This window comes from Perca fluviatilis, chromosome 3 (genome assembly GCF_010015445.1).
Source record: "Perca fluviatilis chromosome 3, GENO_Pfluv_1.0, whole genome shotgun sequence".
Taxonomy (NCBI): domain Eukaryota; kingdom Metazoa; phylum Chordata; class Actinopteri; order Perciformes; family Percidae; genus Perca; species Perca fluviatilis.
In genome coordinates this window covers 13,391,252-13,402,323 of record NC_053114.1, presented here as the reverse complement: position 1 = coordinate 13,402,323, position 11,072 = coordinate 13,391,252, and positions in this window count along the sequence as shown.

Genomic DNA, 11,072 nt, shown 5'->3' with positions numbered 1-11,072 from the left:
GTACTGTTGTCTATTGATGGTAGGGCATTAACTCATCAGTTAAACAATGAAGGATTTCCTTGTTTTAGGTCACCTGATACGTCGGGAAGGTATATAAACAGGAAACATCGCAGAACAAAAATAGTGCATGCATTCTCTCTCATATTCAATAACACATCTTCTAACAGTTAATGTTGGATCTATGTTAATCCTCCACATGAAAGATGCATAACTGAGGAAGATACAGTGTGTCTTCGGAGAACCGATTTAGCACTGCAGATTCCTATTTCTCCAGGATGAGTGGATAGCTTATACTGTACAACACAAACATATTCACAAAGAATACCCACATTAGATCACATATAAAAGGAGCATTACAGTAATGACTTCCCATAATCTGGGACAAATCCTCTGATCATCATAGTGGCAGTTGGCTTGCTGTTTCAACGATGTAATGGTAAAGGGTAGAAGGTCATGGTTGAAATATAGTACACCACAGTCATGTAAAGTAATGTGTCCTTTTTTTGTCCTACTTCTTAAAATAATGCTGAACGCATTGGACAGTTGCCAAAGCACTGGACACAATGTCATTTCCTTTTATTTCTGAACAGAAACAGGCTTTGTGTTTTTTTTAATCTAATTCACATAACATTCCTGATCCCAAGCACAAATTAACCATATAATAAGCTGTTTGATATTGATTGGACTCTTGAACCATTATTGCTGCAAAAATAGATATCGATTTGAGACCCCCGACTGGCACAAACAGCAATGTTCAGTTGCTTTATATTTGATGGCATGTTTACCAGCTTATGCAGTGGTTAGTTTGTCTTCCTGTTGTGCATAATGTGGTGAACATATCACTGTACAGTATGTGCACTGTACAGCATTTACTATTCTCTTTCTGTTACTGTAGCAGCTTAAATTGAATGTCGGTTTGCATTTTGTAGCACAGAAACTGTCAAGGATGTGCAAAACACACAGCTGTACGTATTAAATGCGAAGTGAAAATGCAGAGTAAAAACACCTTTTAGAGTGATACTGGTACACACACTGTATTCATTATGATGACCATATTGGCTTAGACAAAAACTTGGCAGATTCTCAAAGATAGCAGGGGCAGAATTAATTGCCACTTTATTACAGAAAATGTCAGTTTCAAGGAAACGCATAAACAAAAAAATTATCCTGGTTTTCAGATCCACCATCCTGTCACAAAACCATAGAGGTGTTAAATTGCATTTAGTAAAATTGTAGTAACACTATACAGCTGATTAATGTGCATGTATTCCTTAAGGAAAGATCAAAGTAATGTCTGTCCTGAACACCGATTTTCATTTTTACAATCCTTCCTTTGAATTTTGATTTCAATGAATGGCATCACTGCAGATAACTGTGCAGTCAAATAACATGGGGCAAAGACATTCATTGATTTCTATGCAATGAGCACTTGTTTACCCATAAGATATAAACTATGTGAATAGAGCATCACACAACCGGGCTCATCAGTATTGGCTACCGGATGTCCATTGAGATGCAGAGCACAAACCTTTGATCCTCCTCTGTGCCGTGGCTGGAGGCAAACTCTCTCTCCTTCTCCCTCTGCCTGTGCTTTCTCCATCATCCACCTCTTCCTTTCTTACTGAGATCTCAGGGGATTGTTGCTTTGCTTCAGTGCTCACTCTCTGTTTTTCACTTTACCTCTGAATCTTTTGTATGTGCTTGGCATACTTTTGATTTCAAAACTCAAAAATGCTGCAAAGCTGGGCATGTGTACATGCCTATAATTTGTTGGAGCAATTAAAGGAATAATTCTAGATTTTGGGACATACTCTTGTTCACTTTCTGGCTTAGAGTTAGTTGAGAAGATTGATACCACTGTCATGTCTGTACAGTAAATATGAAGCTACAGTTAGGCCGGTTACACACTGCACGCGTCGCGCGAGCGTGTCAGCCGCATGGCGTATCCGTTTATATTTCGGCTCCCATGTTAACAGGTTAGAGCTTACACACTGCCGGCGTGAGACGCATGCCTGTTAGAAATAGAACCGGCGCCTATTTTTCACGCGAGACGCGAGCGTGTTGGAAGCGTTTCCAGGCAAAATAGAATAGGAAAATATGTGTATATGTCATTTAGACACAAATGCACATTAATAAATGACATCTTGATGTTTGAAAGTCTAGGTTTTGACATCAATGTAGATATAAATGTAATACAAAATTTCAGAGAAAATATTTTCAAATATTGCACCTGTCATACAGAACGAAATATTCTGTAACATATTTTGCAGTCAATACTGCCGACGTTGTCTTGCTTTATTCAAATCAGTAGGCTATTATATAAATGGTAGGATAGGCTACGATAACAACGTAGTGTGTGTTCTGAGTGACGGTCCAACATCAGATAGGCTATATAGGCTCTTTACAGCTACACAAAGTTGTTATAAACAGACAGCCCACTTACCCATTTTTCAGAGTTTGAATCTGTCGGCACTATGTCCCGAGATCAGCCCTCCCTGTATCTAGCAGCAGGAGCAGCGCCGCGTCAGACACGCTTCTGGTGTGTAGGACACAGAAAAATCCACGCAGCTGACACGCAGCTGAGACGCAACAGAAACGCCACGCTCGCACGACGCGTGCAGTGTGTAACCGGCCTTAGTAGCTGATTAGCTTACAGGTGGCACAAAGATTGGAAATGGAGGGAAACACCTATGTTGACTCTGTCTGGCGTTGACAAAATCCACCTATCAGCACTTCTAAAGCTCACTTTTTAACACATTACATCTTATCTGTTTATTCTGTACAAAAACAGAATAAATGATGCATAAAAGTGTTAGTTCGGCATTTTACGTGGGGTTAACGTGCCAGGCTATTGACTAGCTTCCCCATTTCCAGTCTTTGTGCTACCTTATTTACTGTACAGACATGAGAGTGGTATCAGTCCTTTCATCTAACTCTCCGCCAGACAGTGAACAAGCATTAGGGCTGGGTGATATGGAGAAAATCAAATATCACGATATTTTTGACCAAATACCTCGATATGGATACCACAACGATATTGTAGTGTTGACTATTGGTGCTTTCACAAAATAGTTACACAATGAGATTTTTGATAAATAATCATCAGTAATATGGATATAATTACTAAGTGGGTAAAGGCAAATAATAGAACAGTTACAACAGTCTGGTAAGTACGTCACTTACTGTAATGCAGCCTTTAAGACCAGGAAAAGACAACACTTCTGTCATATTACGATATTACGATATCCAAAATCTAAAACGATATCTAGTCTCATATCATGATATAGATATAATATCGATATATTGCCCAGTTCTAACAAGCCCATGTCCCAAAAATGTCAAACTATTCCTTTAATTTCTCAAAGAAATCATATGCAAGTACATGCACCCAGCGCTGCAGCATTTTTCAGTTTTACGAAAAAGGAAAAAGCAAAGGGAACATGGTCATGGAAAGCTTCCAAGCTTATGTATGACATTCTTTTAGTTTTTAACCTGTCCATGTGTCAGTAAATCTCTCTTTATAATTGATTCACAGGTCGCAGCAGCTCCATCCTCTGAAAGCTAAAACTGAGTTCTCTTTTTGCTGTGTCATTTACATCTCATTTATTTATTGTAAAATAATGAGAAGTAACATCATTAGACAGTTCATCAATGGTCCTCCATTTGAGCGATATTCTAGCTGAACATGCCCACTTTTGAACTGAAGCTCTCAATTAAACTCAACTTGGCTCCTTGTTCCCGGCACACAGTTTGCAGCCGGCTTCCCATGTGTCAGTTTGTCGGAGTTTCTCTGGGCTCTTGCTGAGCCCCTCGTGTTGTTTATTGAGTCCCTGGGCTGAACATATGGTTCACAAGCCACTGGAAGAAAGTACAGCAAATCCCTGTCCCTCCATGTCTCCCTCTGCCTTTTTATTCTTATCCCCTCATAATGTGACCTCAATAATCTGACCCTGTGTGACTGCATGAAAGAGCAGAAAGACATTTGCTTCTTTGTGACCACTCTTCACTGAGCTGAGCTGAACATGTCCTGGTAGCTAAAGCTACTCGTCGGTGTGCAAAAGCTGCAGAAAGCGAATATTCTTGAAGAGAGTGCAGGAAAAAAAGTGATCACTGTAACAAAAGGGAGCGTGCGATGAAAATTTGCTGTTGGTGCATCTCACGTCTTGCTTTTGTCTTTGTTTGTGTGTGCGGGTCTGTGAGTGTTTGCAAGCATTTCCACTGCTTAGTGGGACATAGTCTAGTTATGATGTGAAAAGCTCATTGAACTGTCATGTGCATTACGGCACTTGGAACGTGTCATTGTCACTGTTGCTGAGGTAAAGAGTGTTATGCAAGCGTTTCCATGTCCATATCCACGTATCATCTTTGACCCCTCAGCACGTCACATCAGTGGATAGTTCGTGATGCCGTTTGACTGTGCCTCTGATCAGCCTGGATGATTTAATCAGTTGCTGCTGAGGTGACCCGCTGACATTCTTTCTAGCACAGAGCTGTGAATGAGAGTTGAACAGTGCAATCAAAACTATTCATGTGATAATCATGAGATCGTTTTGTTCGACTTTCCTGCACAGGTTGTCCAAGTTGTTATTTGATTGCTGGTAAAATGGCAGTGGGGGGTGAGCGAGCCAGGCTTTGCTAGAAGCAATATGAGCCGCTTAATTAAAGCTGTCAGCAGGTCAGCGTAAGAGAGGCGTAGCAACCAGGTCATTATGTAGAGAGCCAGAGCACCATGATAGGTTTAATGGGCAGAGCAGCTTTGAAATGGAATGTTCAGAAATTGAAATATTCTCTGTAATATGCACACTGGTACAGTTATCCTTAGGGGTAAAAAAAAATGTTTCGGTTAGATTGAAAACTCACAACTTTAAGTCATATTTGTAACATTAACTCACTCTAACACATACGCTTGGCAACTGGATACATTTAATTTGGCATGAAGCATGCTCCTGGAACATCTCCAAAACTGACACGGATATGAAACGTCCTAACTTGTAAAATGATAATTGAATACTTTACTTTTCAAATTAACCTATTTTTTTATACTTAACATTTAATATCTTAAAGGATGAAATCTCACAGCAAAGTTATTTTTAAATGAGAAGGGGGGAAAACAAAAAAAAAAAATGACAGTCTGTCCCTTCACTGCTAGGAGCTACAGCTGCAACTGGCAAGCATAGGTTACTCTCTTTTTCTCGCTCCCACACACTCACTCACACACACACACACACACACACACACACACACACACATTCACACTGAGGGGCCATTGATGTTTAATCCCCCCGTGAAAATGTGGGTATATATAGGTGAGTGAGAGGATGTGTGTGTGAGTGTGTATATGTGCACGCAGTGTCTGTCGGGCCGGTCAGTGCAGCTTACGTCACTGTGGTCAGCTGTGGCTCTCTCGCTTAGTTGCCGTTGTTCACATTCTCCCTTCGGCTGGCCTGAAAAGCTGAAATGAGATTAGCACACAAGCACACAAGTATGAGCAGTGCACCAAAAATGAAGCTCTGAGAGATCTGGGAATAGAAGCAACATCTCAATTTTGACACTGTGATTTATTTATTTTTTAATTCACAGATACAGTATAACTCTTGCAAATATGAAATCTGTGCTGTGGATACGTTGTGTAATATTCTCAGCACAACATTGACAGAGGCTGAACCTTGGCAACGACGTGGTATGCGTTTATATGTCTGACCAAGGGCATAAATCCTGATCAAACTCTAGACTACCAAGCACACATTTGTTTTCTCAGACACTGAGGGTGTAAATCAGAGCTCTGTGGGTCCAGTGATGGAGTGGTGAATGAAGGCAGTGATGTAGGTCTGAAAAACATTATTTCATTCAAAACATTAGATATGTAATGGAACAGTCTTCTATTTAATCTATTTTTTATGATACTGTATGTTTTTTTTCTCCCATCTACATATGGGTAAAGAGAGTATTTATCATAAATCCTAGCTGAGATAAGCACTCGTCTGGATTTATTTGCAAACCTGTGCAGCCTGGCAGGTATATTTTAGCCTTGTCTTTGCATCACATCTTTTGCCAGGCTTGTACAGTATGTCAATTTCTCTAAAAAAAAAATAAGGGGACGTACCTACACTGTGTCAGATTTGGAGAAAAAAAGTAGTGTCGTCTATGTGTTTGATTTGCATTCAATATCCACTATAAATAGGGCTTTGTTGTTTTTGTATTCATCATATTGGCAACCTTTCAGGCCTTGAGGCTGTTCCAAATTACAATACTTGATATAAAAAAATCAAATTATAACATCACATATTAGTCTATTATACTGCATCAAACAGCAATGCCATAATGGAAGTACACACTGTTTTTTTTTATTTGATGTCTTTAGGCATATTTCTCTCTGTATCTTTTTAGGGTTGTCATCTTGTTAAACTGTTGATAGAATTGGCCAATAGAGAGCACCAATCTTAACAATTTGTGTAAAACTATGTAATTTGTCACCCCTGCTACACTGTAACATGTAAGCCCCGGAAAATTACATGAAATCATCATAATTTTTATTTTTTTATTTTACAAATATCTATACTGGTTCCTACTGTACTTAAATCTGTTGATGAAAACTTCCCTCATTTGATATTTATAGTTACTATCTTTGTCAACTTCAAGGTCTCTGCCAAGTGAAATGGCTGTAAAAGATTTATATTTCTGGATGGATAGCACCATTTTGTAGAGAACGGTATTATATTTTCTTCCCACAACCTGAGTTTACATACTCCAGAGAGCTCCTAAACAGGCTTTCCTGTCTATTATTTTTACTACTCCTCATTAATTTGTTCTTATTGTGAAATCTGCAGCATACTTGAAACGTCTGTTAAAAAGCTAAAGGGAAATCAAGGAGCTCACAGTGGTTGGTATTACATGAAGACCTTGGTGAAGATTGTCTGTTAAAACCTGATGAAAGTAATCTTTCTCATGGCTTCCTTGATTCCCTGCAGTGCCACTGGTTGTAGTTAAGATATAGCGCAAAATCAAGGCATTAGTTACATGGAGTTTAATTCTAACGTACTGATGCTTATTCGTCACTTGTCTTCATTTGCCTTCATTTATAAAAGTAATTGTGTGCACATCCCACCTTCTGGCAGGTGAAGGACAAATAAAAAATATTAACGAGAAAAAAATGTAATGTCCGCAACACTGCTTTAACCTCCCATATTTAATACAAAAGCAACGTTTCGACCCTGCTGGGTCTTCTTCAGGCCTTCAACCATAGATTTTGAGGTAGGAAGTGTGGATTTCGCTTCAATTTCGATAATTTCAATCAGGAGAGACTTCGTTGCAGATATGCAAATATTTATTGTAGATAAGCATAATATGAAATGTACATGAAATGTACTAAGTCTTTGGGGATTAGACTCCATCATTAAAATATTTAAAGGGGTAGAGAAACAGACATATCCCCCCCCCCCCCGATGGAGCCTAGGCCCTGGTGATGGCGGAGAGGGAACCAGGAGGCCGAACGAAGGACCCATCCGCCGGAAAGGGACTCCGGTTGCAGTGGATGATGACGCCTGGAGGTGGAAGGGGAGGAGGAGGGTTGCACGTTTGCCTGAGAAGCCAGCTGATAGCAAGAAGAGAGACATTTAAAGCAGGATGTCATGCTGTGATTGGATCATGAATTTGTCGCCAATTCTGATTGGTTTACTGAAGAGTGAACACCTTAACAGCTGAAAAGATTTAGGGAGAGATAGTGGTGATTGCAGTGATTAGAAGTCCTCCTGAAAGAATTTGCGCTGAGCTTCATTTCTGCCAGTGATGATACCATGTACTTACTAAAATAATTGCTGAGATCTGGGAACACGGAGACAGCGCGACTAAAAAAACCAACAGGTCAAGTAGATAATCAACCAGACTGTAAATAACCTACAGTTAGAGTAAATCAAGAAGTTGTTCTGTTATCTGTGCTCACACGCTACGGGTATTCATTTCACTCTTCACCTTTGTCTTCTCCCCAAAACAATGTGGCTAATCTGACGTGGTTCCTGCTCCATCAGATTTATTTTTGCAATGTTGGCACGTTCCTAGATGTCAGCAATTAACTTGAGTGTATTTTGTACTTTATTGATGAAAGAAATGACGACCAGCAATTTCTTTTATGGTAAGTAAAAGCTTGCTTTCATAATAAAATCAAACCATGCTGACTGGTAATAAGAAAACATGTTGTTCTGCGTCAAAGTCACATATTTTGTACGCCTCTAAGAAAAATGCACAAGTTCTGCTAGTTCATTAATGAATAAAGAGCAGCCAGTAACCTAATTTGATTGCAATTCACCAAAAGACCCTTTCGTGTAGAGGGACATCAATATCCTAATTTGATTATCACCATTAAAAAAAACAGCCACAGAGGTACAGCTATGAACCAATGCTGTGAGAATATAACATGTACTGTAGCTGAAGACGTGTGAGTTGATGAAGGGATTATTCAGGCTACAACACATCTTCTACTGTAATTACACCATCAGCAGCTTGATCTGAAACCAGGTAGAGACGATCCATGGATTCATGTTTTTTGCAGTGAAGTGAAGCAATTTCCACTCTTCAGTTATCCAATTTTGATGATCATAAAGCTGCTGTCACATCATCCTGTTTTTAGCTCCCACTTAACCCCAAAAGCCGCATGCTGTGTGACACAGTGCTTAAGACAATTTTGTGATGATAGAGAACCTTTCCAGTTTCAATCTGCCACAAAAGCACTCTCCAAGAGGAAACAGGTGCCCTTGTGAGGTAGGTGCAGATTTGCCATGAGCGAATATGTGCCACCTTAAATTAACCGAAGGGAGCAGATGATGTTAAAGCTCGAGAGGAAATAACACATCTGCGTAACATATGCTGCTTTGGTCCTGGGAGAACTGTTGGGCAATGTAGGAAACGTATTAGACAATGAGTGAAAAAGAAAATGTCTGTATATAAGCTTGTATACCGAATGACAATCATTTACACTACAGCCTCATGTACAGTACTGCATATAGTTTTGGTAAATTATATCACATTCTAACCAACATATCATTGACAAAACCGGTTTGTAAGATTTTAGATAGCACCCTCATGTTTGGTAAAACCTTAAGGTAGCACCATGTGCCTTTTACATGGTCTGATCTGCAGGAGCAACGCAATCATTGTACTTCTTGTCACTAGAGTCTCACTGAGCTGTTTGACTGACAGTCCTCACTCAGTTGAGGTGATGTTAAGGTAGAACCTCAGATTGCAATGCTTCCTCGCCTTACCATGAGCCGAAATATTGTCAGTTCTTTATCAGTTGTTCCTGACCTCTAAAAAAGGAAAATAGGGATTTTTTTGGTTTCCAAAATCTCCATTCACGCTCCAGCAACCAATGAGTGCAATTCATTGAGTCATGTTTTGGTGACCTGCTGCCATTTCCTTTAGCATATTCAAGCTAAAAGGTCAAAACAATGAATATCATGTGGGAGCATTCCATGTTTTTAAAAACATGATCATGCACCCAGGGGAATGAACTCTGATTTGAATGACCCCTGTGGCATTTTCTCATAGCGCCACCATGAGGAAGAAGTTAACATTTTAGGATCTACTAGTCAATCCTCAGTATGCTGTTTCGTCTGCCAAACAGTTTCATTTACTTTAGAAGTCTGATGTCAGAACTGGGAATCACGTCACACCTGAGTTGACGGTTCCAGTAACAAGTCGGAAAACCATTATATTTAAAGCTAGTGCGTAGTTTCTGCCGCCCCCATGAGGAATTCTATGTAATGACGACAAATGTGTTGACGCGTCCACATGATACAAGCCTTCTGTAACACCCCCCCCCCCCTCCCTCCTCCACACAGTTGGACACGGAGGATTAAAAAAACATGATGGACTCTTCAGAAGAGGTAATTATCTTCACTTGATTTTCTGCGCAGGAAAGTCACCCAACGACACAATCTTCAGAATATAGCCCTACTTATAAATACAGAGAGAGTTGTATGTACGTGATAGTCTTAAATAGCTTTGTAGCAACTCATTTGGCAATGGCTTGAATGTAACAGACGTTCATTAATATAAAAAGTTTTAACAGCTTTAACAGGGTGGGGGGACTCTAGCAGGTTAGCCATTTTTAGCACTACCAGTTGATAACACCTGACTATGTGGTAATTAGCGCATACAAACACCATAGCAACATATCCACAGATGGAAGATGGACAGTACAGTGGGCACGACTGATTTAAGGAGACAGAAATAAGACAGAAGTACTGTCGATGCTCGGAGCAGGCATAGATTGTGATGTCAGGGTTGGTGAGGTTTTCCCAACTTTCTGAGTCGGAAATCCGTCTACATTGGAAATTCCGACATCCCAGTTTAACTTGGATGCACATACAGTAAATCCTGCAATAATTGAATTGATCAGCGATAAACAAGCGGTGAACACACTGTCAGCAAACCCTTGTTTACTCATCCAGCAGATATGGAGCAATATTATTAGTCATTTGGAGCCAGGGGCGGATTGGCCATCGGGAATACCGGGAACAATCCCAAACGGCCGGTCCATTTCAGACCGAACCGGCCGGTGGTCAATTTTTTTTTGTCTTTCATACGCGACCGGCCTGGCCGGCCGTTCAGCTGCAGCGGAGCGCTGTATCTGTGTGTGTTTCAGACTGGGCCAAACCAATACTTTCAATCTTGAGAGGGGATACGAGCGGCCCCTCCTAACTTGGACTGATCCTCGTTTTTCCTGACATCCGATTGGCTCAAACTTAAGGCGCCGAAAAAATAGTTTACTTTCAGTCAGGTTTGGATTTGGTGATGTGAGGTAGGACAGTTTTAGGTTTTTATGAGTTTTAGGCCTGTATACCTGAGTTGTTTCTGTCTCCAAATTTTTGCTTCGATAAGCTAATTGTTTTTATTTTCTATTGTTGCACACATACACTCTCATCAGGAGGAGAGAGGAGGAGGAGCAGCAGGAGAGAAGAGGAGGAGGATGAGGAGGAGCAGCAGAAGAAAAGAGGAGGAGCAGTAGAAGAGAAGAGGAGGAGCAGCAGGAGAGAAGAGGAGGATGAGGAGCAGCAGCAGGAGAAAAGAGGAGGAGG